Genomic DNA, 26,037 nt, shown 5'->3' with positions numbered 1-26,037 from the left:
ACACCTGTCTAGTGTTCTGAGCCACTTCAGGCAAGGGCCGCATAAAGGGTAGAAAGCTGTACCTGAATCTTGCAGGCTGGAATCCAGAATCCTGGATTTTACAGGCAGGCTGGGAATTGAATAGCAGATCCATGTACATTTCAGAATGGAGATTTTTATCTGATTACGTAGGGACACGAATCACACAACTGGCACAACTATGTTTATTTTCTCGTTCAAGTCAATTATTTAAACTGTGTTCACACATTCAGTTGTCAGCATGGTGCATATTTCAACAATTAAAGCAGCAGCATTAGAGATGTTGTCGGGGAAAAGCTGCAAGTTCTGTCAATTAGGCAGGAGGCAGTTGGGGCTTTTGGCATCCCATGCGCAGAAGGAGTTTTGGAGTTGTGATCAAGTCCACTAGTTTCGCTAGAGGAGAAATGTGACATCTCCATTACTCATCCCCTGAGCCATCCAGTATCCCAGAAGCATTTCTACTGTATTGAACATCCTGTTGTGTCATTGTCTGACATTATTTGTGAGTTCCCACCCTTGTATCCTAGTCCTCTTGCTCTTTGATTGTCATTTCTAGTAAGTTGGCTGGCATTTGACATAAAGATATATTTAAAGTTAAATTTATATCAAGATATTTGCAATGTAAAAAAAAAATCACATTGTAATTAAAACATCACACTTTATTGTGGTAATGTAATGTCCCATGAAGACAAATGTTTCCTTTCAAAAGCAACCATACTATGTTCATGTAGGACTCTGCTTCTCACCAGCTGCCACGTTTCTTCAGCTTGAGCCACAAGCTGTACATACTTGGCATTAATGCTGAATGTTATTTGCCTGATACTTTTTTTTTTTAATTACTATTAAGACTGAATATATCCTTTTCATACCCAGGAATCTGCCTATGTCTTGCCACCTGCTTCGCCCTATTGTGAGTGTGCAGATTGTGGGGTGGGGGTGAGCTCTACCTATTTAAGTAACATAAGGTTAAATTTTGATCTCAGTGACAGTGGTGTAAATGTGGAATGACTCCATTTCAGTCCCTCTGGATTTACACTAGTGTGACAGAGTAGAATTTGGTATTTGAACAGCAGGACTTCCTAAAATTCAGATCCAGCTCTACTTTTCCCAAGTCTCGAGGGGAATTTTTTTTCTTTTTTTTAATCTCAGATGATTAGATTAATATCGTCTTATATGGCTGAACCTACAATATTAGTTTTCTTCAGCTAATTTGGATGAATTTAGACATTAAAGGGGCAGCATCCATTATACTCTTTAAGGCTGCTACCTACAATTGGACCATGTCAGAGGTTTCTGAGCTGTAAATATTTAGTCTGAATCTCTCCAGGTTAGAATCAGCAGCAACTCTCTCTGTCTCTAAGTTTACTTCCTATATTAACATTAAATAATGCTGACTACCCAGTTCAACTTAGATCTGCCTGATGCTAACTGAAAAGGCTTGAGGATATGTAGTTATAATGCCTAGTCAAACAAAATCATGAGTTATGAAACAAAATACATGTTTAATGATGTCCAGAGGATAGGACTAACTGGAGCACACACTACTGATTAAAGCGAGAGGTCTTTCTGTTTCTCTCTCCCTTTTAAGTGAATAATCTCAGAAACATGGATGTATTACTCATAAAACCCTAAAAGCAGATTATTTTATGTTTAACTTTCTATCTACTCATGTGACAGAAGAACTAAGTCAAAAGGGCACTGAGCCCTCGATATCGTAAGGGATCTCCGATTTTAGGGCTAAACGAAGTACAACAGTATTATGAATAACATCATTTAATACTAAGAGCTATCCAGAGTATTCTAACCTAAGCATAAAATACCAACTTCTACAGATTAGAAACTGACACTGTATAGTAAAAAGCTTTTTGTGACCATAGTTAATCTAGCTATTGAACTTGGCCAACCTTAAGAGACAGATATGGCTGATTTACTGTATTAGTGTGTCTTGTATACAAGCAGACACTGCATGAAAATCCCAATTAGAAAAGACTGCTCTGATATGGATTTAAAGGGTAAATGCCAGCAGAAACAGTTGTGCTTGTGGATGGTAGACTTAACATAAAATATTACTTGGGGATATTTCCATAACGTGAGATTACAATAACAGTACTCTTGGTCGGTCATTTTGTTGACTTGTTTGAGACCCTAAAGGAAGTGTTGCTTTGCTAAAACAGACTCCTAATTTATTAATATAATGTGGTGGTATTTGTCACATAAAGTTGCAAAGGATAAGATTTTGAAGATGACCGCACTTGTATGAATGATTAAAAGCAAAGTATCTTTCTTTCAGTAACTGCGGTTTGTTGTGTTTAAAATTAAGTTGTCTGACCTCATTATTAATTGAATGTTCTTGATTAGAGTTGGTGTTCTGTAGACCAGACCACTAATTTGGAAAAGATTCCATGATCTGAGTCATTCTTGTCATTCCTGCAGTCCAGGCAAAGAGAGAATAAGATGCTTGTCTTAATTACTTAAGTCCTTTCATTTTTTGATCTTCCCACTAAAAAAAACCTATACTTTTGCATTCAACCAAAACTTCATAACATGACCAGTGATATTAGCACACCACATAAACCAGACTTTCAAATGATTTTTTTTTCTACACAGCCTCTTTTCAAATTGAGCTTTTTACCCTGTTGAAACTACCTTGTATAAATATGTTGGAACAAGTAATTATAATGTAATTAGGGCTAGTCTTAGGGAAAGTGCACCCCAGGAGAACTTGTATTTTGGCACCTCTAGTTATTGGTTCCTCTAATTTTAACCACCCATGTGCAGGATAAATTTTATTATGTGCATGTGCAGAAGGATGTCACCAGCAGATAAACATTCTTCCAGTTGTGGGTGCTCTGACTATCAGCTGGGTGGCATCTGAAAGTCCCCTGGTGGCCACCCAATCATGCAGCTTGCAGAATATACTGCCCTGGCTCCTGCTGCTTCCCCGTGTTTCCCCCATCCCGATCATCCTGGCTCCTGCTGCCTCCTCTGGTCCCTGACTCATGCTCCCAGCCCCTGCAGGTTCTCCGCTGTTTCCCTTGATTGCATCTCCTCCTGAAATCACCCATTCCCCATCACCTCTAATCCCTGTTGCCTTTCTAGGATTCGTATGCCCTGATGCTACCTTCCCCCCCATACGCTGCCACAAGCTCCCCTTCTGCAGCCTCGCACGCCAGGTTCACCCCGTTCCTTGACTCTTGACCATGCCACTTCAGGTGACTGTCAACCCATAATACCAGCCCTGAGTATAATGGGAAGAAAAGCTCTCATGGTAAAACTAGATGAGTGTATTTTTTTTATTTTATTTTCTACACTCATCTCTCTCTATATGAGCACAATTGGTTCCCAACTTTCTGCTCATAGGCGAAAAGTCATAAGAGGGAAACTAAATTACCATTAAAATACATGTAAAAGTCTCTGATTGGTTCCAAGTTTTCCTAATTGGGCAAAGGAGCGGCAGCAGGTGGTGCCGCTTTGGAAAGCTAAGTGAACTTTGGATTGGGTGGGGGGAGAGTTGGAGAGGGTTAAAGGCTGGGAGCAGTTTGGGGCCATGAGCGGGAGGGAGGGTTAAAACCTGGTGGTGGTTTGGGTCTGTGGGGTGGACGGGGGGGGCATTAAGGATGAGACGGGTTGGGTCTGTGAGGCAGTTGGGGTGGGAGGGTTAAGGCTGCAGCATGTTGGGCACGTGGGGCCAGCAAGGGATTCAGACTGCGTCGGATTGGGGCCATGGAGACCCTGGGGGCCGGAATCAGGTTGTGGCAGGTTGGGGCTGTGGAGCCTGCGGGGTGGGGGATCAGGCTACAGCAGGTTGTCTGCAGGGCCGGCGGCAGTGGTGTCAGGCTGTGGCAGATTGGGACTGTGGAGCCCAAAGAGGGGTCAGGCTACAGCGGGTTGGGTCTGCAGGGCTGCGGGGGGGGGAGGTCAGGCTGTGGCGGGTTCAGTCTGTGGGGCCAGAGAAGGGTTCAGATTTCGGTGGATTGGGTCTGCTCGGAGGGGGTAAATCTTGTATTAGTGGGACGAGTTCACTCATCTAGTGAACAAAGGTAGGTATATGTGTCCCTCGTTTTAGCAAGTACTCATAAGTAAAGTACTCGTTTAACAAGGGATGAGTGTATTTTATTTTTACTCATGTTAATGTATTACTCACCAAAAGCCACGTCCTTTGAATCAGTCTCTCTGCTTGCTTTCAGACAGCTATTTTGATATTCATGTTGATTTCAAGATGAATTTACTGCTAAATGTGTTTCAGGAACAGATACCTTAGATTAATCTCAACTAATCCGGCCTGACCTCTGCAAAGATCCTTACTTGCGTGTGTGATCCACTTATAGCCTGTGGGTGTGATCTGCTGATTTCTGCCAGACAAGACCTAGAATTATCTGCTCCAGTGTTGGAGTCTTCTTGTAGTAGTGATTAATCTGTTGACATTTAAGGTTCTGTATTACTGCATATATGCAAATCTAAAAGAAATACAAGTGCACACTGGCATAGCACCTCTTGTCTGAGGCCCTATAATTACTTTGCAAATCTGTGAAGTATTCACATTTTAAGTGACTTCTGCAAGATCATACTGTGGGCTTTCTTCCTGCAAGATAAAAGTAACCCTCACTGACGTCAGTTAACTGCTAGCTAATGCAGATTTAGAAACCCACAATATCCTCTATTAAGAATTGTGGAAAATATAAATAACTTAATATTCTGACCGGGATAAAGTCTCAATCGCTGTCCTGTTACCTTCTGTACTGACTTTCATAAATACCGTAATGCTAGCATGCTATGATATATTTGCCTTGATAACACATACTATACGTAACACGTACTATAACTAATTCACATAACTACCAATAGCACTTAAGACCACAGATCATCAAACAGCATGTGCTAAACTTAAAAACTGTGAGTAGTCCCAATGAAGTCCATGGGACCACTCAGACAATTTAAGTTAAACTTCTGCTTATGTGGTTTGCTGAAAGGGGGTTTAATTACCTTGTTATGGCTCCTTCCCCACTCTAGCAAGACAAATGCAGAAGTGGGGGCCAGCAAAAGTACCTCCAAAACCTTATTTACCAGGTTTTGGTATAAACTTCCCCCAAAAAATCCTAAAAACCTTAGATTTTGGGGATAAAATTCACTGGCACCACCCAAGTAATAATAAGGAAATCGGGAAGAGACTACTTGGGAAATCTCAGCTCCAAAAGTAAAAACCAGGACACAAACATTAACCGATACCAAGTTAATAAAAAGAAAAAGAAAGAACTTGTATTATTACAACAATATTCGTGTTGCGAGCCTTATAACTAGATGGAAGAGTCACAAAGTAAAACACATAGGGAGTCTCCACCATGGGCCTAGAACTTAGTTACAAGGAGAGTAAAAGAAATTTTTTAAAAAGTGCACAGACATTAAACCCCACTTCCCAAACCATAAAACAAGAAAGCCTAATGGATTTATTTAAACTTTACCTTAGTTACAGAAGATTGGAGGGCCTGTTTTTGGAGGGAGATATTCTGTCTCTCCCCCTCATGGCTGAGAAGAAGAAAAAGGACAGAGAACAGAAGAGGGAGGACCCAAAATGTAATTATTACCTAGATTTCTATAGGCCAACCCCACCTGGCTAAGGAGGTTAACCCTTTTACTCCCAGGCTGCTGGCTAACCCTCATGATTATGACATACCTACTTTCCATGTCTTATATACAGTGCACCATGTTTTCATGGAAATGAACTGGTTTCTTCTCTTAAGTAAGCCGATGAGATTTATGTATATGGTCAGGCAGCATATGAACATCAGCAAACACTAATAATGAATGCAATTACAACCTGTATTTTTCTAGAGCTTAGTCTATATTACCGAGTTAGATCATGGTAAGGGAGCTCATGTTGGCCAATGTTAGTGTCTACTTTAGAGCCTGGCTTGCGCTGATGCAAGTGCCCTACTGCACTGACATAGGAACTGCCCCTCCACAAGCAGTGTAAGGCTTACGTCGCTGTAATTAGGGTGATACTGTCACCCTGGGGCAGAGCGGGTGAGGGCTCCAGCTACAGCCAAGCTGACTTTCCCATGTTCTCAGCTTCTGGCCGGTGGCTGCCCAGGCACCCCTCTACCTTCTGGGAGTCCTTCTCTCCTCCCCCGTCTCCCAGGCTACTGGCTCCCAACTGAGTTGCTGCCCAGGTTTCCTCTGGGCGCCCCATTTGCTTCTGCCTCTCAGCCAAGCTGCCGCCCAGGCTCTTTGCCCCAAGCCCAGCTATCAGGTGCCGATAGCTGAGGCTCCCAGCCCCACACAGAGCTCCCAGAATACAGCTGTTCTAAGACAATGTTTGTGTGAAATTGACAAGCATGTGGATTTCCCCAGACGCACGCTCTGTGCTGTGAAAGTGTGTCTGTGTGGGGCTCACAACTGGGACATTCCCTATGGGACAGAATGGGGGTGCCAGCTGCATGTGATCCCCATGTGGTGGAAAGAGCCTCACAATGCCCGATTCAGGCAGTGGAAGTGCTTTTGGTAAGGACACACTCCATCAGCAGGAGGAGGGTAGCATGTGGACATTCACAACTGTCTCAATTATTGTGGCCGCTGTAGGTTGATCTAAATGATGTCGACCTGATTTCGTAGGGTACCTAAACCATAGCACTCCCTGCAAAGGATAACTGGATTTCCTAGTTTGACATGCTTTTTCCACCTTCTCTGCAGCCTGATTCATGGTAAGTAGCACTTCCTACCTTGACATCAGTGGGTCTTCTCCCCTCAGTGTGTACTACTCAATGAGAACAGATAAAGAGTTTGACTCAAGTGCTGACTAATCCTCAGGATTTACTAAGGAAGGTACATGCAGATGATCGCCCAAGACTTAAATGAAAGTAATTTTCGTTACATTACACTGGAAGGTACACACACAAACATGTGCACACAAAGCACACAGTGAAGAATGGAATTAGGTGAGAGGAGAAAAATGCTGCCGAATGGTCAAGGCACTGCAGCTACTGACTTCTACAGTTTTGACAAATATTCTAGTCTTTTGGGCACGTCACGATAGAAACAACTCTGAACAGAAATATCTATGTCTTCCGAGGACCCCATGCTAAGGCTTCTTGAAATATTTTCATAAAAAAACATATTATTTCATCAAAGTTGTTATCAGGCAGAGAAAGACACTCCTTCACACTCTGTAGCCTCAGTCTTAGAACACTGGTCTTAGATGGGGGAGCCCTTTGATGCCTGATTCATCATGAGTCAAGCTGCTGACATTTCAGATGAGACACGACTCTGAATTAAGCACCAGAGAGACTTATGCTTGGACTTTCCACATTCCAGGCCAATTCTCTAACTGCTAGGACCATATCTGTACCCACCCTACTTCCTGAATTGAAAAGCTCAAGTTTTGGTCTGGAAAAGGACATGTCAATACAAACATTTTTTGCAAAACATCCAAAAAATCTTGATTTTTTTTCTCCAATGGACAATGCAAAATAAAATTCTGAAAACCGGAAAGATGCCATGAAATGGAACTGTCATCTGTTGGTCAGCTCTACTCAGTTTGTAGGGTGCAAATTTCTCAGGCAGGCCATGGTTTGTGCTAAAGACCCCCTATTTGATTCATAAAGTCTGGAGTAGGCCTATAAAATAAAAACCCAGCTAGTATGAGTAGAAAAATACCTTGTTGGGCTCCCTTCTCCCTTATCTCCCTCACAAGACCCAGAGAAGGGCAGGAAGGGCCTTGAAGTCTGAAGGGAGGAATAGCGACTCAGCAACTACATTCCAAGGAGAGGCCCTGCATGTGGAAACCAATTGTCAGTGCTGTTAATGATCTGTGTTTTGTATCTTCTAGGTAAACCTCCCCCCCAATCACCACCAGTGTGGAGGCATCCCCACATCCTCTAACCTATCTTGACATGAACCCAGTCATTGTGTATCTGTTTTGTCGACCATGTAGAGGAAACCACCTTTACTAGAGATGAGATGTTCTATAAGCTATGGGTGGGGATACTCTGTAACCTTTTTAGATTATTGGCTTACAGAACCTATCTAGGCATGGGTGACATCCATGTTGTAGTTTCCCCCCCGCCCATCAATAATCTATATAATCAATTGTAATCTATTGTCTGTCAGTGTTTCACGGAGTCCTGATGGGCAAAGTGGCACTCCACTAGCACTGTGTGTAATAAACCCTCCTGCTTGCTTCATACACAGTGTCCAGACTTTGTTCCAACACAGTTCATTGTAGGTTTGCCCAGCCTAGACAACAAGACTAGAGTAGAGGGCACTCCATAAGCTCCCTGCTCCCTATAACAGATGAAATCCTCAAAGACAGACTGGCACTTCCACTCCTTGAGCCTTAGTGTTGAAGAGGCATTAGGAAAGAAAGCAGACATCTCTAAGATGGCATAGACATCCATGGAATATCTTAAATGCTGGTCTGAACTCTGGGGTAAAGGATTCCTTCCCCATCCCAGCTTCCCTGGATCCACCAAGTACTGAGCCAGAAACAGAACGTATGCTTCAATGTAGAGAGCACTGAAGTCCTGAAGGTAAACTACTGCATAATATTCTAATCACTGACTAGAAAGAAAATTAAATCACTAAAGCAACAACTTGTGTTAAATAGAATGAAAAAGAATAATTGAAAACCAAATTTTGTAGGAAGCTGCCAAAATTGTCAAACTGAGGGAGCAGGCACAGGAAATGAATGAATCAGAGCCTTGCCAAAATTGTTACACTAGTTCTAGTCTTTTTAAAATGCTTATAATTACTAGTAGAGCAGCTAAAATAATATTTGAATGGGCACTTTCCTAAATTCTAACCTGCTATCAAAAAGCACCAGTAAAATGTACACTCCTACTGAAAGAAAGAGAGGAGAGGCAAGCTGTAATTTGGAGATAATGAAACCATGAAGGGAATTTCTAAAACTGTTTTGAAACTATTCTTTGTACTATGGTAGCTGCTAAGAGCCCTAGTCCTGGACCAAGATCCTGTTGTGCTAGGTGCTGTATGAACACAGAAATGACAGTCTCTGAAAATTAAATGAGTATTCACACATTTTGATAGAGTATTATTTATATGAGATGCAACTAAGGACTGAAGTTTTTCATTAGGGTATTGAAACAGCTACTTAGGAGTTTATTATAGTAACTCTAGGTGAACCTTTACAACAATCAACTATATAGGGTTCACAATGCCCTCTTCAAAGTTCATCTGCTGTCAAAAACGAGTGCACTTACTGTTATTCCTGGAGGTATAACAGAGTCCTATAGGACTCACTAGTAAAAAGACCATGAATACATCCTATAGTCCTTACTCAGACAACGCCTCCAGTGAATTCACATTTTGCCTAAACACCAACTGCAGGATTTGGCCCTTTGTTTTTTGCCCCACCTGGAATGCGCACTTCTGTCATTGTGTCGTTATAATAATCTTGTAATGAGACGTCTCCCTAGGCTTGAATTGGTTGTTTCCTGTGGTAATTTCATATTACTACAATATCATAATCACATAAACATAGCCTCCACTTGCTTCCAATCGTTTTCAGTTGGTAAGCACATTTTAACGGTATTTGCAGTCTCTCTAGATTTGCCTGAAAATCATTTTATTGTCATTACATTACAATGAGAGATTATAACACTAAATCCAGACTGCTGTGACAGAATACATATGAAGTTTAATAGCCATGGTTCACTAGCTATTTATTACATTAAAAAAAAGATTAATCCACTTTGTTTTCAAAATAAGGGTTGTCTTGTTTCACCACAAGCATAACAGAATTTTTCCCCAACACAACCATATAAACACAACAGATGTGACACAGCACAGGTTACATATTTCTTTACAAATAGAGGCAAATGCTTTAAAAGCCCAATTTTCTACCTAATGATTTCACTAGAACAGGGAGAAGCCTAAATATATAGAAAAAATTCACAGTAAATGAACTTAGTAGTTTTTCAGGCATAGTTTAAGAAACATGCATTCTAGTTAGTGTCAATACCAAGCAGCAGTTTTGCAATACTATTACTTCTCACTGTATTACTAGCACTTTAAAATAATATATGTATGTATATAAAAAAAGGTTATGCAGCCCATCCTTGCTGTAGGAAACTATACAAACAGAATGTAACAGCACACAGAAGCATGCTATTGTTTCCCCTATCGCAGTGTCCAGTAGAATCAATTAATCTCTAATAACTAAGAATATGTACCTTTATTATTTAATACCTTCCTAAATATTTGGCTCATAACAGCAAAAAGTAGCAATAGTCATCTTACAACACTGAGAAAATTATTGATATTATCACCCACCCAAATATCTGAGAATCTTATATTGCTGTCCACCAATGTAACATCTGAGTGTCTTCCATATAAAAATCAACAACAACAGTGAAGTCCCCAGCAAATTTCATGGAATCTTTCATACTTTTCCCTTCTCAGGGTAACAAATCTGCTTGGGGTAAGGTTTGTGTTTATGATTTTTTAAAATATATTTTTAGTAATTTCCCCCCTTCTTTTCCTATGGTAAGTAAAGGTTTATTGGGTTGAAGAAGATGTCATCATTATATCATTTTTATGGTGGAAAAGCTTTCTCGAAGAGGAAGGTTTTGCAGCATTTCCTAAGGACTGATTCTGGATTTGTCTGATCTTTTTCTGGAAGTTTGCTCCCCAGCTAGATCCCCTTTTCCAATAATACTTTGACCCTCAGGTCTCACGAGTTTCATCTTGGGATTTGTCTTGACTTCTGTCCCAGGAGAACATAGTTGTTCCTATGGTCCAGAGATTAAAATTCAGTCTTTAATACAGCTAGAACTTGAACCGTTTATTGCTTTGAGAACTAGGACCTGATGCTAGCTGGCCATGCTAGCTTTATGCAGAGTTGAGCAGGATCCAGAGGCGTCCATCATTTTGACAAATGGGGCATGTGTGACACTGAGCCAGCTAAGGTTAAGCATCCAGCATGAATGACCTACAGATGAATGTTTAAGAATATATTAGGCTGTCATCGAAGTGGAAAATGGGACCATTTCTTGCACATAGTTATCAATGCTATGTAAAATGGACATTTTATATGAATTACAAATGGATATTTTATATGAAAAACATTTTGTTAGTCTTTAAAGTGCTACATTTCTGCTGTTTTGTTTTACTGGAGTACAGACAAACACGGCCATGTCTCTGTTACTATGTAAAATGGATGAGAGTCCTGCGTTAGAATCTCAGAGGTAAATACTACACTAAAGCTGCAAGTTACATAACTGAAGTCAATGTAAGTTATGTCAATTTACACTGGTGTCGACAAAACAGTATGTCAACAAGAGACACTCTACTGCTGACTCACCTGCCCGCCTTGGGGAGGTGAAATACAGATGTTCACAGGATAGCGTTTTCTCATTAACTTAGCTTGTCTTCAATGGACCTGCTAAACTGACACAGTTGCAGAATGAAGTATAGACATGCCCTAATTGTATTTGTCTATGTTTACCTATAGCTGTTAAGAGTTGAACAATGTGATCTAATTAGTGCGTGCATGCTAAGTTTTGCTTCCTGTCTGTAATATTTCACTACGGTAGTCTATTGATTCAGTGATCAACCAGGGACATTAGCAATTAGATTAAACTTGGGTGTCACAGTATCATTTTCTTTGTTTCTCTTTGAAGTTTTTAGGAAATACCTGTAAATATTTGAATGGTAAATTGACGTAAACTAATCAGAGTAACTAATTACCTGTAGATACATAGGAAATAGACACCGACTTCACAGCAACAATGTCTACTGCCCATATTTCACCCAAGTAATGCCCACAGTAGTTTCTGTGTCAAGAGTGCTAGCCTGCCAGAGATTTAGAAGAGAATTCTAGGCCTGATCCTGTCACCTCAAGTCTTCTAGCACTTTACCAAGGGAAATTCGAGTTGCAAGTCTGCAGTTTTCAGCTCCATTCTGCTTACCCTGTTCTTTGTCATGGAAGAATTTAAGTGGATTCTGCACATAAACTGCCTATTTGAAACATGGCCTAGGGCCCCTCGGGGCGGGGCGGGGCAGGGCAAGGGTGTGAAATTTCATAAGTGGGGGCACAGCACCATTGGCTGCTGGTTCTCAGGCTCATCCATCTCACTAAAAAGGTTGAAAAACGTTACTGTTTTTATGTGTGTGTTTTCACATTTATAAACTGATTAATAAAGTTTTTAAATTCTACATATTTTCTTCCATGTGCCAAAAGGGTTCTTTTTCCCCCCACGTGAACTTGTGGGAAATTTCCATCTGTTTGGATTACATTAGACAGGTTGGGGGACCCCTGCTAATTGCAGGGATGAAAACTGGGGCCGGACATAAAAAGTTTAATCACCCCTGACCCAGGGGATTGATTATGGAAGGACTTTCTACAAATAGCTCACCATCTCTACTATGAAACTGATCTAAGAAAGCACAGGAATACAAAACAATCTCAATTCTGTTGATACTCAAGTTTCGAGCCAGTAGGGGTTCCAATAAAAATACAAACCAGAATCCCAACTTCCTTTCTGCCTCTAATAAAATAATGTATAAAATATCACAATTATTACTGTGGTGGCACAGGTAGCAATTCTACAGTGAAGACTGCCTTCAGTTTTTCACTCAAAGATGATTAAAGAGGCCCAGAGCTACAGCCAGTCCTAGTGGGGGCTGTTCATCCCAGACTCCCCTAGCAGCCCAGGGTGCAAAGCCCCGGCTGTACAGCCACCACAGGCCTAGGGTGTGGAGCTCTGGCCAGCCCTGGGAGGACAGCCCCTTGCAGCCCAAGGCACATCGCCTTGGCTGGCCCTGTGCAGACAGTCCCAGGCAGGCAGACGGAGCCCACCGGCCTGGAGTGTAGAGCCCTGGGTAGACAGCTGCCATTGGCCCAGGGCATAGAGCCCCAGCCAGCCTCAGCTGGACAGTCCCTGCTGGCCCGGGCCACAGAACTACTGTGGGTAGCTGCATGGGGCAAGGAGGAGCAGGGTTGAACTCTGCTGCATGCTGAAGAAAATCAGCTCGCATGCCACTCTTGGCGCACGTGCCGGGGTTGCCAATCCCTCCCTTAAGTAACCCTCATCATATTTAACATGGCTGCTTGGGTACAAGACAAGGGCTGGGCTGCTTTAAACCAGCTGTATTTTCAGCTTCTGGTGACCCAATTCAGTATTGTAGAAGTGATGGGTTGCTGAGTTGGTGAATTTAATTATTAGAATAACCACCAGTTTTGGGGATCTGCTGCCTCGTTCTTTGCTCAACCAGGGAAAACTGCAATCTCACTGAGGCCCTCCAGACGCCACGGTCGCAGGGTGTAAGCTTTCAGTGGAATGTGGCGGCTACCTCTTCACAAGTTCTCCAGAGCATTTCCCCTTGCTGACTAGCATTGCTTCAATCTTGCCCCAATTTATCTTGAGCCAGACATTCTCCAGCCAACAGTTGCTTTCTTGTAGATACTCTGACGCTTTAGTAGCAGCAGTGGTTGCATCAGCTTAGAATGGGATATAGAGTAAACCCTCAGTTTTAAGGACACTGATTTAGTGGACTTTGGGAACAATGGATGCCCATCCCCACATTGTTCCTAAAGTCTCCTGGGGTCTGTAAAATCATCCCCCTGCCTCCACCCCCTGCAAAAAGTTGAAACTTACCACTGCCACAGCCTGGAGGAACCGTCACTTCCTCTGCAGGAGCCACTGCACGTTCTTCCCACCAGGGGTGGGGCACATACACAGGCACTCCCATATTTGCCCTGACCCCCAGCGGGAGGAGCATATGGCAGCTCCGGCAGTGGCCCTTCCAGCTGCGCATGTTAAGGGTGTCCTGCAGTGACAGCTCTGGTGAGTGGCAGAGTTGTTTTTTTTTGGCGGGGTGGCGGGGGGAGGAATCTGGGGCTAGGGGAACCTGGCTGGGGTGGGTAAGCAGTAAACCCTCACATTTAAAACAGACTCTCATAAATAGCAGACACCCCTCGCCCCATTAGTCTGTTAAATCGGGAGTTTACTGTATAGCTGAGCATCATCATCATTTTATTGGCCCCCGGGACTGTGGCAGGTCACTAGCTCTTCGCTGGACTCATACAGGTACCAAAGAGAAGAGGAAATACCGTAGACCCTTTTGAAGAGGAGCAGCACAGGGCTGCTGGAGAGGAATTAATGGAACCAATGCAGCTTGGGCCATCTACACCTGCTACGGCAGATGGGCATGTTAATAATACCTTATAATACACTTTGTCAAAGGCTGCAGATGACCCATTACAACCAAAGCCAGCCTTCCGGTTCTGCTGCTTCTAATGTGTCAATTGCTTCTTCGGCTATTGGGCTTTGTTTTGTTTTCTTTGCTTCTAACTGCTGCTTTTGCTACTTGTGATTCTACTGTTCCCAGTTCTGGTTGTTTCTCCTTCTGTTGCTTCTACTTCTTCATCTTCTTTTGCTCCTTCTCTTGTCCCTCAGTTTGGGGGCTCAGGATTGGGGGTTTTGGTGTCTGTGGGGGAACGAAAACTAGAATATTTTTTAATATTGTTTTCCACTTATGATATTACGACAAGATCCCCGAAGGTAAGCTCTATAAAACCTTTATTACTGTATTATGGCTTGAGGGGAGGGGAGCTGAGCTGGGAAGCTGCAAATTGGTGATTCACATTTACAAAAACAAGCACTCCATACAAAAATGCCTGCACATGGGCCTGTTGACAAGGAGCTTTGAGACAGTGCATGAAAGGTTGTTAAAAGAAGGAGGAAGAAAAATTATTCTTTAACCTCTGAGGCTAGGACAAGAAGCAAGGAGTTTAAATTGCAGAAAAGGTAGTTAGATTGGACACTGGGAAACACCGTCCTAATTGTCAAGGTGGTTTAGCACTAGAATAAACTGCTTAGGGATACTGGGGAATCTCCATCACTGGAGATTTTTATGAGCAAGTTAAATAAACCCTTATCAAGGATGGTCTATATAATACTTAGTCCTGCCATGAATGTAGCACACTGGACTAGATGACCTCTCAAGATACCTTCCAGTCCTACCCTTCTGTAAGTCTATGATTATTCAATTTCTTAGACGCGAAAAATGTAAACTGTTTCACACAAGGAGACATTCGAGTCTATGCATAGCTCTATTACCTCCAATATGGATTCACACATGCATGGATGTTCACCAACTTGGAGCAGATCTGGGCCTTAGTATTTAAGCTGTTTCTGGAAAAGGATCACATCATCTTCCCACACTTGCACAATACCCATGATACTGGGTCCATAATCTTGATTCGTGCACCAATCATATAAATCAATCACAGCAACTTTAACAACTATTAATATCAGTACTCTAAACAACAGACTGGCCTGATCAGGCTGTCAGCTGCTTTGCTAAGTCTTTAGGCCTCTTTCCAGTTATTGTTGAATCTCATGCAGGAACTGGCAAAGGAAACCCACTATTGCTCTTTAGTATTGCATCACCAGAGCTTATTGAGCCTCGCTTGGACACCCAAGCTCTAGGATGGAAAAGGAAAGCACCATGGAACATGGTGGCCAAAACACTGAGCTAGGAAGAAAATGAGGCAAAGGGGAAGATAAGTTAAGAAGCGAGCATCTCATGACACAGTGAAGTATTTTTCCAAGGTTACAGTAGGACCACCTCTGTGTCTGAGGCAATGTGACTGGCCTTCTTTAGAACTTCTTTCTCTCCAGGCCTACCTAAATAACATGATACCACCATCAAGATCTGAATCAGACTCTTAAATGACAGTGAAGAGTTCTCAGCTTCCTGTCAGTCATCATACGTAGACCACAGCAAGGAAAACAATTAACTGCTTTTCATTTAGAACAGTGGTTCTCAGCCAGGGCTAAGTACCTTTGGGGATTCACAGATGTCTTCTGGGGAGTACATCAACTCATCCAGATATTTGTGTAATTTTATAATTGGCTACATAAAAAGCGCTAACAAGTTAGCGCAAACTAAAATTTCATACAATGATTTGTTTATACTTATCTATATACTATGCACTGAAATGCAAGTACAGTATTTATATTCTAATTGATTTTATACTTATATAGTGAAAACATTTTTTCAATAATAGTGGGCTGTGCTATTTTTGTATTTTTATGTCTGATTTTGTAAGCAACTAGTATTTGAGTGAGGTGTCACTTAGGGTTATGCCAGACATATCAAAATCCTGAAAGGGACACAGTAGTCTGGAAAGGGTGAGTGCAGTGTTCCCTGTAAGGGAAAGATTCAGATGACACCCAGCTGAATAGAGTACCCAGAGCCGGGAGCATGTGTTTTTACTGGCAGTGTGGCCTGGGTGCATATAAAGTTTATTGTGATCAGAGATGGAAAAAATTAGAGGGAAAATCTGCTTGAGAGTCACTGACTTAGATTACAGTTGCAGCTGTCTCCATTAGTGGCATACATATTCTGGAGAGGGCACGAGCAGCTGTAGAAACTGAAAGGACACTCTTCTTATACTTTCATATAAGGGATCAGATTCTGAAGGAAAAAAGTAAAAAAAAAAAAAACACAAAAAGCAGAAGCAAGAAGTGGCTGAGACCAGGTTGCTGAAAAATGCCACCTATGTCTTCAAACTCCGAGTGGGACTGAAATGTGGGAGGTAGGAGGAGTGATCCTTCTCATGTTTATTTCTTGAGGTTTGTCACAGCTTTAAGTTATGAGGAAAGAAAAGTGGGTAGACTCCCCCACACACACTTTAATCCTAAAGGGGCGCGACTCTGAAGGTTTGTCTATATTTACCAAAGAGTCAATGCTTTGGAGGTTGATCTTCCAGGGTTTGATTTAGTAGCTCTAGTAAGGACCCACCAAATCAAATGCTGAGAGCGCCCTCTTCTATCCCAGTACTCCTCACAATCACGAGGAGTAAAGGACATCAACGGGAGAGCTTCTCTTATTGGCTTCCTGCTGTGGAGATGGCGAAGAATATTGATGTAAGGCACGTCAGCTCCAGCAACACAATTCATGGAGGCTCCCCAAGTCTGGGATCTACTGATAATCAAACTTGCCCTTCCTAGACTATAAAATACCTACCTTATGTTCTGCCTGGTATTTGACCTTGCCCGACTATATAGGCAACATCTTAGACCTAAATGAAAAGAGAAAAAATACTCAAGGGATCTGAAAAATACCCAATCCTATTATAGTATACTCCCCATTCAGTATTCTGTACCTTCAGTGTACTCTGGTTTTAGGGACCTTATGAGCAATAGCCTCAACAAGTCTGGAAACTGATTGCTTGTTAACAACAGAAGGAAACAGTAATATTAATTTCTGTTGCACTGTGCACCAATTTTTGTTATAAATCAACACTAATCACCTTTATGAAATGTAATTAAGCATCTGAATGCCATTGTTGCCATTTCTGATTATAACAACAAAAGTGAATATGACAATGATGACACTAGGAAGAACATTATGCCTGTTTAAATTCCCAAATGCAAGAGAGGCATTAATAATAACACCTGACACTTCTGTAGTGTCTTTAATTCAATGAGCCCAAAGTACCTGACAGAATAATACAAAAATGTGTATTACAGGGATCACTTAACCGACCACTCAAATACAGACACCCCACAGGCAGAAGGCTACAACTTTAACACCACAGAAGACAAAAAGTGATGTCATATGCAACAAACTACTGGGGCAACTGTAAATAGCCTCATCTGAATTTCCATTGGGCAATTGTATTTCGCCTAAGACTCTCCTTCTTGCAAAAGATACCATAGGAATCTTTAATAACCATGAACAGTCAGAACCTTGCTTCTACTCATACAATATCTTCAACAACAGACGGCCCTAAAACCATGCTGGGGTTATTACCACAGTAAGGTTTAGGGCGGTCTGCTTTTTGAAGGTAGTTCTAATAAAAAAGGAAGAACACTAATTCTCACAACACCTAAGGTTTCCTTTAAGAACTTGTATTCAGGTACCAGCTAGGCCAAGTCCTCCTTAGCTGAGCTTCCCATGTGCGTCAATAAGAATCACACATAATAATGGGGCCATCACTGATGATCCCCAGGCAGAGTCCTGGGGACTCTGAAGAGCTGTCCTCTGTTTCCATAGAAACCTATAGGAAAGTTGGGAGACACTCTCATCACTATGGGGAAATGGGAGCTACCAGATGCCACTATCTATTTCATGGTGTCAGCAGGAAAATATGGCCCACCAAACTGCTGGATCTGGCCTATAACCCAGCAGGAGCCTTGGTCAAAGCCATCAACTGCCTGGGCCATGTGCTCTCTGCACGTCCCTGGTGGGTGCGGGGGCGGGGGAAGAAAACTTCACATGCTGCTCCTGCCCCCAGCACAAATCTTGCAGCTCTCATTGTACAATTTCTGGCCAACGGGAGCTGTCTGGGCCATTCTTGTAATGCAGGCAGCATGCAAAGGGAACCTGCCGCCTCCCCCCAAAAGGGTACCCAGCACAGAGAGAGCACGTGGCTGGTACAGAGGGCCATTTTGAGCAGCATGTGGGCAGACAAGGAGCCTGCCTGAGGGACCTGCTGAGCTGGGAGCTGATTAAGGTAAATGCCTCATGGCAAGGGCCTACATTTGGTACCCCATTCCCACCCTCCACCCCAACCTCTGCTTCTCCCTACACTTCTGCCTGAGGTCACAACCCAAACCCTCTCCACCCCTGCTCCTGCACCCATAACCTCTCCCAGACCCTGCACGCCAATCCCCTGCCCTAGGTAACAACCCAAACACTCTCCACCACCCTCTTGCATCCCTGACCCAGGTCACAACCATTTTCCAGACACTGCACCTGCTCCTGTACCCACACTCCAGGTCAGAATCCTCTCCTACACCCTGCACCCCAGTCCCCTGCCCCAGGTCATAGCCCCCTCCTACACCCAAACTCCCTTTCAGACCCCACTGCCCCTACACCCAGTCTCCTACCACTAGCTCCCTTCTGCACCCAACCTCCATCCCAGACCCTGTACCTCCTCCATTAGTATCATGGAAGAGTGCAGTCCTTGACCATTTACCAAATTCTTGAAGGTCCCCCTGCCACCAAAAATGATTGCCCACCCTTGGTCTGGACACACCACCCCACAAAATTGGGATTTTTTTTTTGAAGTCTCAGGCTGCTTAATAGGACTCCACAATGTCCTTTTAACATGGAAGCCACGACTGAAATAATGCCAATCAACATATAAAGATCTGAGGCATTTACCTGCTCAGGGTCCCTAGACTTAAACACCTCACAACACGTCCCTGCAAACCCTGCTTTCCTGACGACAGCATTGACAGAACACCGATGCTTTGCCCAGATTATTACCCAGACTACTGCTTGACCTGGAAGTCTGGGTTGTATAAGCTACCTGTTTCTCCACGCTGAAGTTGAATGCATACTAGGAAGAAAACACTCCTTCCTGATGCTTAGCCTGCCAGTGCTGCCTGAGTGCCAAGCGTCAAAACAGTAAGGACAGTGAATCATTTGATTACATAGTGCAACAACTCCCTCCTATTGGTTTGACAGTCATTCAGCCACTAGTTCTCATTGTGCCACCACGCTACCACCAGCTGGCTATGGATGGATTTCCTACATAGAGAGTACTCCAGTATGCCAGTTCCTGGGATTGCAGTTTATACCCTTTTAAATTCCTCAAACACCCATGTATTCCCCTGTCCAACTGAGCTGCCTCTTTCCTTTGAGCCTCACCTGGCCACTTAGTTTTAGTTTGTGGGTTTGGCTTCTACAGCTCCAATTCCACCTGCTCCCAGCATGCTTTGCTTTTTCCCCAAAAAGCCTTGTTGTCTCTTAACACTAGAGCAGGGATGTGCAAATGAGGAGGAGGCCCTTATGGGGCATGAAATTTTGTAAGGAGGGGGCACAGCATGATCAGCTGCTGGTGGCAGGCTCATCCAGCTCATTAAAAATGATCAAATCTGTTACTGTTTTTCTGTGTTTATTCACATTCATATACGGATTAATCAAGTGTTTACACTCTCCATTCTTATTTTCTTACACATGCCTGAAAGTTTTTTTTCCACATGTACAGGTACCAGAGGGGTAGTTGTGTTAGTCTGTGTGCACGAAAACAACCAGAAGTCCTGTGGCACCTTATAGACTGACAGATTTTTGGAGCATAAGTTTTCGTGGGCACAGACCCGTTTCCTCAGATGTTTTTGCATATGAGCACAAGTGAAATTGCCATCAGTTTGGATTACATTAGACAGCTGGGGGGGGGGGAGGGGCGCGGCTAACCGCGGCAGGAAAAGTGCGGCGCCCGGTAAAAAGTTTGCTCAGCCCCGCGCTAGGGGAAAGGCCACTGGCAAACAGCTTCTTCCGCCAGAACTGTATTGCCTCTCACGGCCCCTCTCTGGCCTCCGTCGCTTCCTCCCCGCAAGCAGGGACGGGTGCCGCTGCTAGCGGGCTTGGAAGCAGCAGCACGCGGGGCAGGTCACCGCGCAGGCCGTGCTGGGAGCGGAGGCGGGGGAGCCACTCCCAGGGCTGGTCTCCCGACTCGCGGGACCAGCTGTCTCTGCCTCGCTCGCGCCCAGTAGCCCGAGCTGGGCGCCGGACTCCAGCAGCCGCTCCCCTTGCCGCAGGCCCAGCGCACCAGCCAGCGGGAACGACACGGCGAGGCCCAGCTCCAGCGCCCGACCAGGGCAGCAGGAGCTGCCGCAGGGGACCGCAGCCAGGCGGGGGCGGCCGCCGGAAAAGCGCCCCGGCCGGTGGGGTGACACGGCTGCCGCCAGGCGCGCACGGCAGCGTCCCGAGCCAGCTCCCGACTGTCCGCTCACCCTCCGGTGCCACTTACCCCATGCGGCTTCCGGCGCGCCCCGCCCCGCTATGGCCTGCGCGCCTTCTTGAGCCCTGCCTGGGGCGGGGCGCGGCGGGGCGGAGCTTCGCCAGGGAGGAGCCAGGGTGCGGACCCACGTGGCTCCTAGCTTACCTGGAGAGACGGTGCCTGGGGTGGGGGCCTGTGGAAAACGAGCTTAGGTGCGCTCCCATCTGCCCCTTTCCCCATGGGTCTTAAACGGGCCTGCTGGGCCCCAGGGGGCCGGGCTGAGTGCCTCGCCAGGCTGGGTCACTGACAGTGCGTTGTGGTGCTACCCACCCTGGGGGACGCTGGACGTGCATGGCAGGGCACCCCACACCTGTCCCTCAGGAAGGGACCTCCGAGGCTCTTCCAGGTCTACCTCCAGCACTAGACGAGGCTAGGTAATAACCAGCCCATTCCTGTCAGATGTTTGTCTAACCTCTTAAAAACCACCAGTGATGGGCGTTTCTGCTAGCGCTCTGGCTCTGTAATTTGTTCCAGTGCTTAATCACCTGACAGCTTTTTTTTCTAAAACTTACTAACCTCTGAAGATAGCATAAGAAGCAATGGGCTTCAATTGCAACCTAAATCTCTCATGCTGCAATTTAAGCCCTTTGCTTCTTGTCGTATAGTCAGAGGTTAGTGAAAACAATTTTCCTCCCTCCTGCTTATAACTTTCTTTTACATGCTTGAAAACTATTATCATGTCCTCCCTTAACCTTCTGTTTTCCAGACTAAACAGACCCTTTTTCCCCACAAACTTTCCTTATAGGCCTTTAATTTTAATTTTTCTAGACCTTTAATAGGTTTAGTTGCTTTCCTCTGAAAGGCAGGAGGGAGCTTCTGGACAGATGACCTGTTGAGGTCCCTTCCAGTCATACATCTCTGATATGGCTCGTGCTTCATACATATTTCCCCTTAATCTTTACCTTTTCTAAAAGGTGATGAAGAAAGAAGTATATGGTGGAGAGAAGGCCCAGAATGACAGGCTTTAAGAGCATGTCTGAGAACAGGGGCTGAGGAGAGTTAGAGAAAGAGAATGGCTAGTTGTTCTATGACCTTTGAGCAAACATACAGTGAATAGGACTGGTACATAGTAATCTGTGTAGTGAATATAGACTGATGCAGATGAGGAAAGTCAGGAGGGCTTTATTTTCACTGTGTACGAGCCACACATTGATAACATGGAATGATTTTAAATTGGTCAGAAATACAATTAAATTGGCAAAGAAGGGCTTCCTGAAAGTTTTCTGCTCTCTGTGGCACTTGGTTTTATTTGTTGCAAGTATGAAATCCAGAGAGTCTGAGTTCTGCAATGATAAAAGTGAAAACCAGAAAGACTAGCATTTATAGTGCTTTGTGTTTTCGCATGTTCATATTGCTAGGCAATCAGTGTGGGAGAAATTATGTATGAGAACCATGTTAAAAATAGTCATGCAGTGCTTTATGAGATGTTTTTCATTTATCACTGGCCATATGAAATCCATTTTGAAGATTTGTGATAAATTTCGCATAAGGCCTGCACATCCACACACCTTTAGCATTTTACATTTATAAAGGCAGCATTAACACTTCTGCAGATTCAAAGTGAAACTTGTTAAAGCTGTATTTTTGTACATACAAGAAACCAGCTTATCTTAAAAATAGTCTATATAGCCTATGTCTATATCAAACTGTTATGCTCTGGTATTATTTTTATGTCCATGTCTGGTGCAAAACAGGGCTGTGTCTACACGTGCCCCAAACTTCGAAATGGCCATGCAAATGGCTATTTCGAAGTTTACTAATGAAGCGCTGAAATGCATATTCAGCGCTTCATTAGCATGCGGGCGGCAGCCGCGCTTCGAAATTGACGCTCCTTGCCGCCGTGCGGCGCGTCCAGGCGGGGCTCCTTTTCGAAAGGATGCTGTCTACTTCGAAGTCCCCTTATTCCCATGAGCTCATGGGAATAAGGGGACTTCGAAGTAGGCGGCGTCCTTTCGAAAAGGAGCCCCGTCTGGACACGCCGCGCGGCGGCAAGGAGCGTCAATTTCGAAGCGCGGCTGCCGCCCGCATGCTAATGAAGCGCTGAATATGCATTTCAGCGCTTCATTAGTAAACTTCGAAATGGCCATTTGCATGGCCATTTCGAAGTTTGGGGCACGTGTAGACACAGCCCAGGGCTTGTAACCCTAAATCTGTAGAGTTAGTTCATTCAAACCAATCTGTAGCATATAAATAAGGGAAAACAAATCACTAGCCAACACTTTCTATACGTGCAATTCTGTATTCACAATTTAAATGATAGACAAATTTCTGTAATGCTCTCGACTTGTGTATTCCCTCTCCCCAGTATGATAATCAGCCTATTAAAAATATTTGATTAGGTGCAAATTTTTATGCCACTTGAAACCAAATTCCAAAGAGTTTTGAAGCATCAGAAAAACCTAAGTATATGACACACAAACAGCCTGTGATAGCATGCTATGGCTACGTCTACACGTGCACGCTACATCGAAGTAGCTAATTTCGAAGTAGCGACATCGAAATAGCCTATTTCGATGAATAGCGTCTACACGTCCTCCAGGGCCGGCAACGTCGATGTTCAACTTTGACGTTGCACAGCCCAATATCGAAATAGGCGCAGCGAGGGAACGTCTACAAGCCCAAGTAGCACACATCGAAATAGGGATGCCAGGCACAGCTGCAGACAGGGTCACCGGGCGGACTAGCGCTTCCGGGGCAACAGCTAGCCGCTCCCTTAAAGGGCCCCTCCCAGACACATGCAGCCTGCACAGCACGCGGTCTGAGGAGCCATAGGCACACAGACCCTGGGCGCCGTAGTCATGGACCCCCAGCAGCAGCAGCAGCAGCAGCAGCAGCAGCAGCAGCAGCAGCCAGAGGTCCACCCAGCCCTCCCGGCAGGAGCAGGGCTTGCCCTGCTCCGTGCCATGCGGGAGGCAGCTGAGCACCTCCTTGCCACAGAGGAGGAGATGCCCCCAGGGCAGCAGGGCTCAACCCCTACCCCTGCAGCACCCCGCCCCGCCCCCCTGCCTCACACGCCGGCGGCTGTGGAGCTACCCCACCAGCACCGACTGGTGGGAGCGGCTGGTGCTTGGGGAGTGGGACGACGACCGCTGGCTCAGGAACTTCAGGATGAGCCGGCAGACATTTCTGGAGCTGTGCCAGTGGCTCACCGCCGCACTCAGGCACCAGGACACCGCCATGCGGCGTGCCCTCACAGTGCAGAAACGGGTCGGCATCGCTGTCTGGAAGCTGGCCACTCCAGACAGCTACTGATCCGTGGGCGACCAGTTTGGTGTCAGCAAGGCCACCGTCGGGGCTGTCTTCATGGAGGTAAGAGAACCCACGGGGGGAGGGCAGGGCAGGGCAGGGGAGGCCAGGGCAGGCGAGGAGGAGGGGAGGGGAAGCCAGGGCGGAGGAGGGCAGGGCAGGGCAGGTGGGCCAGGGCAGGGGAGGGCAGGGCAGGGCAGGGGGGCCAGGGCAGGGCAGGGCCACGCACACCCTGCTCACCCCTCATTGGTGCTGTCCCATGTGCTTTCTCTGCAGGTTGTGCATGCCATCAACGCCATGCTCCTGCACAGGCTTGTGAGGCTGGGGGACCCAGATGCCACCATCGCGGCCTTTGCCACCCTGGGCTTCCCCAACTGCTTCGGGGCTCTGGATGGGACTCACATCCCCATCCGCTCCCTGCATCACAGTGGAGGACGATACCTGAATCGAAAGGGCTACCATTCTGTCGTCCTCCAGGCCTTGGTGGACAGCCGGGGATGTTTCCAGGACATTTATGTGGGCTGGCCTGGCAGCACCCACGACGCCCAGGTTTTCCGGAACTTGGGCCTGTGCTGCCGGCTGGGGGCGGGGACCTACATCCCCCAGCGGGAGATACCTCTGGGGGACACCACCATGCCCTTCTGCGTCATCGCAGATGCGGCGTACCCCCTCCAGCCGTGGCTCATGCACCCCTACACGGGCCATCTCTCCGCTAGCCAGGAGCGCTTCAACCAGCGCCTGAACCATACGCGCCAGGTGGTGGAGCGCTCATTTGGCCGCCTGAAGGGACGCTGGAGATGTCTCCTGACCCGCCTGGATGCAGGCCCCAACAACATCCCCCAGATTGTGGGTGCCTGCTGCGCCCTGCACAATTTGGTAGAGAGCAAGGGGGACACCTTTGTCCAGGGCTGGGCTGCGGAGGCCGCCAGGGCACACGTCCAGCCACCTGCTGCCCCCAGTCGGCAGGTGGACCCCGAGGAGACCCGGGTCCAGGAGGCCCTGCGGGCCCACTTTGATGAAGAGGCTGCGGGGTGAACTCTGCCCAGGCCCCCTACTGCCCGCCCCTTCCTCCACCATACTCCTGCCCCAACACCTGCACCATGGAGCACCCCACCGCACACCCCCCTCCCACTTGTCCTGGACAAATGACAGCATGCACTTGTGGCTGAACTTAAACTTTTTTTTTTTCTTTCTGAACCTTTTTTTTTTAACTGTAAATATGAGGACCAAAAACAAAGTACGTACAAACATGTTGAAAAAAACTAATATGTGCAGAAATAAAACAATACAAAGAAACAATTGTCCTCAATAATCAAAAGAAAACCAGGGAGGATAAAGGGGAGAACAATTTACATGGGGGGGACGGGGCAAACCGGGGGCAGAAAATAACAGGGTCCAACTATATACAAGGGGGGGGCCACGTCCCGGGCCCCTCACCCCTATAGCCCGGCATTGGGCGTGGGCGGCCGGGAGCCCCGCCGCGGTCGCAGCCCTGTCTGGGGCTGGGTGGGGGCGGGCCGGACCGGAAGGTACGGAGGCTGGCGAGTGTCAGGTGGCTCCAGGGGTCCCTCGGCGCTCCGGCCCTCGCCGGTGGGTGGCAGGGCGACGGCGGACGGGACGGCCACAGGCGGAGCAGCTGGTGGTGGGGCTGCAGGAGCAGGCAGGGCGGGCGATGCGGCGGCCGGCGCGGCATGGGGGGCCAGGTAGTGCACCAAGCAGTTAAATGTCTCCATGTAGGCCCCCCATGCCTCCTGGCACCAGGCCAGCGCCCGCTCCTGCAGCTGCAGGTGCTGCTCCGCGACCTCCAGCTGCCGACGGTGGATGGCCAGCAGCTGGGGGTCCGTCGCCATCGGCGGTTGGTGGCGCGGGGTCCGCCGTCTAGCCCGCCGTGGGGCCGGTCGGTCCTTGGCCGAGGGGCTGCCCTGGAGCGATGGTCCCGGAGGGCTGTCCGGGACGACTGACGCCTCGCCGGCGCTCTCTTCCGGTCCTTCTGATGGTGCAGGTGCAGGACACAGGAG

At 46.1% G+C, this 26,037-nt stretch overlaps 1 protein-coding gene across 2 annotated transcripts in view; it reads right to left on the bottom strand.

The window, feature by feature from the left end:
• PTER (phosphotriesterase related) overlaps window positions 1-20,802 on the bottom strand; it is a 39,213-nt gene extending 18,411 nt beyond the window's left edge. Inside the window, exon 1 of one of the 2 annotated variants that reach the window (XM_074984810.1) lies at window positions 20,744-20,802. The gene's annotated coding sequence lies outside the window, so the exon portion shown is untranslated. Of the gene's footprint in view, window positions 1-5,477; window positions 5,493-20,743 lie in introns of those variants that run through there. The other variant, XM_074984811.1, reaches the window with a different exon arrangement.
• Window positions 20,803-26,037: the final 5,235 nt, after the last annotated feature.

The sequence above is a fragment of the Carettochelys insculpta genome, chromosome 2 (assembly GCF_033958435.1).
Source record: "Carettochelys insculpta isolate YL-2023 chromosome 2, ASM3395843v1, whole genome shotgun sequence".
NCBI classification, from domain to species: Eukaryota; Metazoa; Chordata; order Testudines; family Carettochelyidae; genus Carettochelys; species Carettochelys insculpta.
The sequence above is the reverse complement of the archived record's forward strand: the minus strand, read 5'-3'. Positions and strand labels throughout refer to the sequence as shown.